Here is a 9,484-nt window from a genome sequence, read left to right as displayed (position 1 = left end):
TGCCTCTTGGCTGGAAGATATCTCTTAGCAGGGGTCGACAGGCACCTCATACAGAAGAGGTTTGGCTGGCATCTGTTGGGTGCTCCTCTGGGATGAAGCTTCCAGAGGAAGGAACAAGCAGCAATCTTTGCTGGTCTGCAGCCTCCACTGGTGATACCCAGGTAAACAGGGTCTGGAGTGGATCTCCAGCAAACTCGCAGCAGAGGGGCCTGACTGTTAGAAGGAAAACTAACAAAAAGAAAGCAATAGCATCAACGTAAAGAAAAAGGACACCCATGCGAAAATGCCATCTGAAGGTCACCAACATCAAAGATCAAAGGTAGATAAATCCACGAAGATGAGGAAAATCCAGGGCAAAAATGCTGAGAAGTCCAAAAACTAGAAGGCCTCTTTTCCTCCAAAACATCACAACTCTTCACCAGCAAGGAAACAAAACTGGACAGAGAATGAGTTTGACAAATTGGCAGAGTAGGCTTCAGAAAGTGGGTAATAACAAACTACTTCAAGCTAAAGGAGTAGGTTCTAACCCAAAGCAAGAAAGCTAAGAATTTTGATAAAAGATTACAGGAACTGCTAACTAGCATAATCAGTTTAGAGAAGAACATAAACGACCTGACGGAGCTGAAAAACACAGCATGAGAAGTTGATGAAGCATACACAAGTATCAATAGCTGAATCAATCAAGCAGAAAAAAGGTATCAGATATTGAAGATCAACTTACTGAAGTAGTGCATGAAGACAAGATTAGAGAGAAAAGGGATGAAAAGGAACGAACAAAGCCTCCAAGAAATATGGGACTATGTGAAAAGATCAAAGTAAAGTTTGATTGGTGTACATGAAAATGATGAGGAGAATGGAACCAAGTTGGAAAACACTCTTCAGAATATTATCCAGGAGAACTTCCCCAGCCTAGCAAGACAGGCAAAAATTCAAATTCAGGAAATACAGAGAATATCACAAAGATACTCCTCAACAAGACCAACCCCAAGACACAAAATCATCAGATTCACCAAGGTTGAAATGAAGGAAAAAATGTTAAGGGCAGCCAGAGACAAAGGTCGGGTTACCCACAAAGGGAGGCCCATCAGACTAACAGCAGATCTCTCTGTAGAAACTCTACAAGCCAGAAGACAATGGGGACCAATATTCAACATTCTTAAAGAAAGAATTTTTAATCCAGAGTTTCATATCCAGCAAAACTAATCTTCAAAAGCAAAGGAGAAATAAAATCCTTTACAGACAAGCAAATGCTGAGAGATTTGGGCACCATCAGGCCTGTCTTACAGGAGCCCCTTAAGGAAGCACTAAATATGGAAAGGAACAACCAGTGCCAGCCACTGCAAAAACATGCCAAATTGTAAAGACCATCGACACTATGAAGAAAACATCAACTAACGGGCAAAATAACCAGCTAGCATCAAAATAACAAGATCAAATTCACACATAACAATATTAACCTTAAATGTAAACTGGCTAAATGCCCCAATTAAAAGACACAGACTGGTAAATAGGATAAAGAGTCAAGACCCCTTGGTGTGCTATATTCAGGAAACCCATCTCATGGGCAAAGACACACATAGGCTCAAAATAAAAGGATGGCAGAATATTTACCAATTAAATGGAAAGCAAAAAGAAAGCAGGGGTTGCAATCTTAGTCTCTGATAAAACAGACTTTAAACCAACAAAGATATAAAAACACAAAGAAGGGCATTACATAATGGTAAAGGGATTATTGCAACAAGAACAGCTAACTATTCTAAATATATATATACCCAATAAATGAGCACCCAGATTTATACAGCAAGTTCTTACAGACCCACAGAGAGACATAGACTCCCACAGAATCATAGTGGGAGACTTTAACACCCCACTATCAATATTAGACAGATTAACAAGACAGAAAATTAAGAAGGATATTCAGGACTTGAACTCAGCTCTGGACCAAGCAGACTGAATAAACATCTACAGAACTCTCACCCCAAATTAGCAGGATATACATTCTTCTCAGAACCACATTTCACTTATTCTAAAACTGACCACATAATCGGAAGTAAAACATATCACAGCAAATGCAAAAGAATGGAAATCATAACAGTCTCTCAGACCACAGTGCAATCAAATTAGAACTCAGGATTAAGAAACTCACTCAAAACTGCACAACTACATGGAAAGTGAACAACCAGCTCCTAAATGAATACTGGGTAAATAACAAAATTAAGGCAAAAATAAATAAGTTCTTTGAAACCAGTGAGAACAAAAACACAACGTATCAGAATCTGTGGGACACAGCTAAAGCAGTGTTTAGAGGGAAATTTATAGCACTAAATGCCCACAGGAGAAAGTAAGATCGACACCCTAACATCACAATTAAAAGAACTAGAGAAGCTAGAGTAAACAAATCAAAAGCTAGCAGAAGGCAAGAAATAGCTAAGATCAGGGCAGAACTGAAGAAGATAGAGACACAAAAAACCCTTCAAAAAATCAATGAATCCTGGAACCGGTTTTTTGAAAAGATTAACAAAATAGATAGACTGCTAGCCAGACTAATAAAGAAGAGAGAAGAATCAAATAGACACAATAAAAAATGATAAAGACCGTATCACCCCTGATCCCACAGAAATACAAACTGCTATCAGAGAGTACAATAAACACCTCTATGCAAATAAACTAGAAAATCTAGAAGAAATGAATAAATTCCTGGATGCATACACGTTTCCAAGACTAAACCAGGAATAAGTCAAATCGCTGAATAGACCAATAACAAGTTCTGAAGTTAAGGCAGTAATTCACAGCCTACCAACCAAAAAAAACCTGATCCACAGCCAAATTCTACCAGAGGTACCAAGAGGAGCTGGTACCATTCCTTCTAAAATTATTGCAAACAATAGAAAAAGAGGGAATCCACTCGAGCTCATTTTATGAGGCCAGCATCATTCTGATATCAAAACCTGGCAGAGACACAACAGAACAAGAAATTTCAGGCCAGTATCGCTGATGAACATTGATGTGAAAATTCTCAATAAAATACTGACAAACCAAATCCAGCAGCACATCAAAAAGCTTATCCACCATGATCAAGTGGATCAAGGAAGAGAGGAAGTCAAATTGTCTCTGTTTGCAGATGATATGATTGTATACTTAGAAAACACCATCATCTCAGCCCAAAAATCTCCTTAAGCTGATAAGCAACTTCAGCAAAGTCTCAGGATATAAAATCAACGTGCAAAAATCACAAGCATTCCTATACACCAATAATAGACAAACAGAGCCAAATCACGAGTGAACTCCCATTCACAACTGCTAAAAAGAGAATAATAAAATACCTATGAATACAACTTACAAGGGATGTGAAGGACCTCTTCAAGGAGAACTACAAACCACTGCTCAAGGAAATAAGAGAGGACACAAACAAATGGAAAAACATTCCATGTTCATGGATAGGAAGAATCAATATTGTGAAAATGGCCATCTGCCCAAAGTAATCTATTAATTCAATGTTATTTCCTTCAAGCTACCATCGACTTTCTTCACAGAATTAGAAAAAACTGCTTTAAATTTTATATGAAACCAAAAAGAGCCCATATAGCCAAGACAATCCTAAGCAAAAAGAACAAAGCTGGAGACATCGTGCTACCTGACTTCAAATTATACTACAAGGCTACAGTAACCAAAACAGCATGGTACTGGTACCAAAACAGATACATAGACCAATGGAACAGAACAGAGGCCTCAGAAATAACACCACACATCTACAACCATCTGATCTTTGATAAACCTGGCAAAAACAAGAAATGGGGAAAGGATTCCCTATTTAATAAGTGGTGTTGGGAAAACTGGCTAGCCATATGCAGAAAACTGAAACTGGACCCCTTCCTTATACCTTATACAAAAATTGACTCAAGATGGATTAAAGATTTAAACATAAGACCCCAAACCATAAAAACCCCAGAAGAAAACCTAGGCAATACCATTCAGTATAGAGGCATGGGCAAAGACGTCATGACTAAAACACCAAAAGCAATGGTAATGAAAGCCAAAATTGACAAATAGGATGTAATTAAGCTAAAGAGCTTCTGCACAGCAAAAGAAACTATCATCAGAGTGAGGAGGCAACCTACAGAATGGTAGAAAATTTTTGTAATCTACTCATCTGACAAAGGACTAATATTCAAAATCTACAAGAAATTTTAACAAATTTACAAGAAAAAAACAAACAACCCCACCAAAAATTGGGCAAAGGATATGAACAGACACCTCTCAAAAGAAGACATTTATATGGCCAACAAACATAAAAAAAAGATCACCATCACTGGTCATTAGATAAATCCATATCAAAACCACCAGGAGATACCATCTCATGGCAGTTAGAATGGCGATCATTAAAAAGTCAGGAAACAACAGATGCTGGAGAGGACCTGGAGAAATAGGAATGCTTTTACACTGTTGATGGGAATGAAACTGGTTCAACCATTGAGGAAGACAGTGTGGCGATTCCTCAAGGATCTAGAACCAAAAATGCCATTTGACCCAACAATCCCATTACTGGGTATATACCCAAAGGATTATAAATCATTCTACTATAAAGACACATGCACACCTATGTTTACTGCAGCAGTATTCACAATAGCAAAGACTTGGAACCGACCCAAATGCCCACCAATGATAGACTGGATAAAGAAAATGTGGCACATATACACCATGGAATACTATGCAGCTATAAAAAAGGATGAGTTCATGTCCTTTGCAGGGACGTGGATGAAGCTGGAAACCATCATCCTCAGCAAACTAACACAGGAACAAGAAACCAAACACCACATTTTCTCACTCATAAGTGGGAGTTGAACAATGAAAACACAAGGGCACAGGGAGGGGAATATCACACACTGGGGCCTGTCAGGGGTGGGGGGAAAGGGGAGGGATAGCATTAGAAGAAATACTTAAGGTAGATAACAGGTTGATGGGTACAGCAAACCACCATGACACAATTATGCCTATGTAACAAAGCTGCACGTTCTGCACTCTGTATCCCAGAAATTAAAGTATAATAAAAAATAAAGAAGTGAAACTGGTGATATTAAAACTTATACCTCAGAAATGCAAAAGATAACTCAAATCTACTATGAACACCTTATGCACAAAACTAGAAAATCTAGAGGAGATGGATGAATTCCTGGAATTATACAAGCCTCCTAGATTAAATCAGCAAGAAATAAAAATCCTGAACAAACCAATAACAAGGAGCGACACTACATCAATAATAATAATTAAAAAAATTGCCAACAACAACAACAAAAAACAAGACCAGATGGATTCACAGCTGAATTCTATCAAACACTCAAAGAAGAATTGGTACCAATGCTTACTGACACTTTTCCAAAAGACACAAAAGGAGAGAATCCCCCCTAAATCTTTCTATGAAGCCTGTATCACCCTAATACCAAAACCAGGAGAGGACTTAACAATGAAAGAAAACTATACACCAATATTTCTGATGAACATAGATGCAAAAATCCTTAACAAAATACTAGCTAACCAAATCCAACAGCATATCAAAGAGATAATACATCATGATCAAGTGGTTTCCATATCAGGGATACAGGGATGACTTAACATATGCAAGTCAATAAATGCGATACATCACATAAACAGAATTAAACACAAAAATTATATGATCATCTCAATAGATGCAAAATAGCATCTGATAAAATCTAGCATCCCTTTATAAGATCCCTCAACAAAACAGGCATAGAAGGGACATACCTCAAAGTAATTAAAACTATATATGACAAACCCATAGTCAACATCATACTGAGTGGGGAAGAGTTGAAAGCATTCCCCCTGAAAAGTGGAACAAGACAAGGATGCCCACTTTCACCACTTTTATTCAAATAGTACTGGAAGTCCTAGCCCAGAGCAATCAGACAAGAGAAAGAAATATAGGACCTCCAAGCTGGAAAAGAGGAAGTCAAACTGGTGTTATTCACCAATGATATGATTATATACCTAGAAAAACCCTAAAGACTCATCCAAAACGCTCCTAGATCTGATAAACAAATTCAGTAGCAATGAAACAGAACAGAGAACCCAGAAATAAAGCCAAATACTTCTATCTAACTGATCTTTGATGAAGCATACAAAAACACAAATTGAGGAATGGACACCCTATTCAATAATTGGTGCTGGGAAAACTGGCAAGCCACATGTAGAAGAAAGAAATTGGATTCTAATATCTCACCATATACAAAAATCACCTCAAAATGAATCAAAAACTTAAATCTAAAGCCTGAAACCATAAAAAGTCTAGAAGATGACATTGGAAATACTCTTCTAGACATTGGCTTAGGGAAAGAATTCATGACTAAGGCCCCAAAAGCAAATACAACAAAAACAAAAATAAATAAATGGGACCTAATTAAACTAAAAAACTTCTGCACAGCAAAAGAAATAATCAGCAGAGTAAATAGACAACTCACAGAGTAAGAGAAAATACATTTGCACACTATGCATCCAACAAAGGACTAATATCCAGAATCTATAAGGAGCTCAAACAAATTAGCAAGAAAAAAGCAAATAATCCCACCAAAAAGTGGGCAAATGACATGAATAGACAACTGTTTACAAAGATAAACAAATGGCCAAAAATCATGAAACAATTTCAGTGTCACTAACTATCAGAAAAATACAAATTAAAACAACAATGGGATACCACCTCATCCCTGCAAGAATGGCCATAATTAAAGTCAAAAAATAATAGATGTTGGTGTGAAAAAAAATAATAATAATAGATGTTGGTGTGGATGTAGTGAAAAGGGAACACTTACACTTCTGGTGGAAATGTAAAGTAGTACAACCACTATGGAAAACAGTAGGGAGATGCTTTAAAGAACTAAAAGCAGAACTGCCATTTGATCTAGCAACCCCACTACTGAGTATATACCCAAAGGAAACAAAGTCATTATATGAAAAAGGCACATGTATGTGTATGTTTATAGTAGCACAATTTACAATTGCAAAAAAAAAAAAATGGAACTAACCTCAGTGCCAGTCAACCAACGAGTAGATAAAGAAAAAGTGATATATACACACCATGGAATAGAAAAGGAATTAAATAATGTCTTTGGCAGCAACTTGGAAGGACCTGGAGGCTGTTTTTCTTGGAAGGACCTGGAGGCTGTTTTTCTAAGTGAAGTAACTCAGGAATGGAAAATCAAATATTGTTATGTTCTCACTTGTAAGTGGGAGCTAAGCTATGAGGATGCATAGGCACAAGAATAATATAATGGACTTTGGGGACTCAGGAGGGAAGGGTGAGAGGGGGTGAGGAGTAAGAGACTACATATTGTATACAGTGTACACTTCTCGGGTGATGGGTGCATCAAAATCTCAGAAATCAGCACTAGAGAACTTATCCATGTAATCAAAAACCACCTGTACCCCCGAAACTATGGCAATATAAATTTTTAAAAAATTTTATATTAAAAATGGTAAAGCTGAAGGTCAAGAGGTTATACAATTTATCCAAGGGCACAACTGGTAAATGGAAGAGCAGGATTTGGATCAGGTCTATGTACTTCAATAAGGCTTTTGATTGTTTCAGTGTAACACTTTGAGACTTCCCATTCCCTATTCCAGAAATCTTAAGCCACATTGGACAACTTCTTATTCCCTACACCTGCTGATTATATTATGTATCTTTTTTTGTCTTTTTTTTTGAGACGGAGTCTGGCTCTGTCGCCCAGGCTGGGGTGCAGTGGCCGGATCTCAGCTCACTGCAAGCTCCGCCTTCTGGGTTCACACCATTCTCCTGGCTCAGCCTGCCGAGTAGCTGGGACTACAGGCGCCCACCACCTCGCCTGGCTAGTTTTTTGTATTTTTTAGTATAGACGGGGTTTCACCATGTTAGCCAGGATGGTCTCGATCTCCTGATCTCGTGATCCGCCCGTCTCGGCCTCCCAAAGTGCTGGGATTACAGGCTTGAGCCACTGCGCCCGGTCTGTATCTTAACGTACCCTTGCTCTTGTTATTCTTTCATCTTAGAATGCCCCTTCTTCCATTGTCATGTGATGAAATCTTACACTCAAAGCTCCCCTCAATCCATGAAGCCTCTCCTGATTTCCCCCAAATAAAGTCAACCATTCTTTCCTTTAAGTAAATCAATAGATAAATAAATAATGAATTGGCCAGGCAAAGTGGCTCATTCCTGTAATCCCAACACTACTTTGGGAGGCGGAGGTGGACAGATTGCATGAGTCTAGGAGTCTGAGACCAGCATGGGCATCATGGCAAAACTCCGTCTCAACAAAAACAAACAAACAAACAAACAAACAAAATATTAGCCAGGTTTGGTGGGACGCACCTGTGGTCCCAGCTATTCAGGAGGCGAGGTGGGAGGATAACTTGAGCCTGGGAGGCAGAGGTTGCAGTGACCTGAGAGTGCACCACCGGACTCCACCCTCAGCAACAGAGTGAGACTCTATCTCAAAAAATAAAAAGAAAGAAAGAAAAGAATTAGCCACATTTAAAGTGCTCAGTAGCCACATGTGAACAGTTTAGAAAGGAATGCTTTAGTTTCTCATCAGCAATTTTCTTTTCTTGCTCAGAAGCAAAGTAGCTTCCATTAATTTCCTCAATAAAGGCGTTCTCATTCAATTATTTTTCTTGTTATCATCATGGGTATAATTCCCATCTTTCTGCCTCATAGTATTGCTGTGAGGATTAATGTAAGAAGACCCTTAAGAAAATGTGATTTATTGTATGGTTCCTTCAAAAGGCATCCAAATTTATTGCCAAAGTGTTGTGCTCAGTAGCCTATAGTCCTATGCCTGCTCATATACTTGGTGTAACTGGAACCTACAACAAAATCACACAAATGAAGGAGTGGGGTCCCTCTGCAGACTAGAGTTGGGAGCTTGAGCAGTACAGCTGATCATGGATAAAGAAATACGAGGAAGACAGGCTCAATGTTTAGAGAACCAATGAAAAGAAATAAACTCATTTCTGCATGGAAAATACTCATGCACTCATTCAACAAATTTACCACATCATAGGCACAATATTAGGTGTGGGGCATGCAATGCTCAATGGTAAGAAAAAATAGGTATATATCCACCCCAGGGTTTAGAGTTTAGAGAGAAGGAAGAAATGAATGAAAAGGAAAACTACAACTGTCGACATTTCTACCGAGGAGTAGAAGATGGTTCCCTGAAGGAGAGTTTGACCTTTTCAGGGAGGTTGGAGAAGGTATCCTTTAAGAAATATTAATTAAACTGAGTGATATGGTTTAGGCTGAATCCCCATCCAAATCTCATCTTGAATTGTAGTTCCCATAATTCCCATGTGTCATGGGAGGGACTCGGTGTGAGTGAGGTAATTGAATCATGGGGGCAGGTCTTTTCGTGCTGTTCTCATAATAGTAAATAAGTCTCACAAGATCTGATGGTTCCCCCTGCACACACAGTCTTGTCTGTTGCCATGTAAGACATGA

The sequence above is a fragment of the Trachypithecus francoisi genome, unplaced genomic scaffold, assembly GCF_009764315.1.
Source record: "Trachypithecus francoisi isolate TF-2019V2 unplaced genomic scaffold, Tfra_2.0 Lachesis_group1, whole genome shotgun sequence".
Classification (NCBI taxonomy): Eukaryota; Metazoa; Chordata; class Mammalia; order Primates; family Cercopithecidae; genus Trachypithecus; species Trachypithecus francoisi.
The sequence above is the reverse complement of the archived record's forward strand: the minus strand, read 5'-3'. Positions refer to the sequence as shown.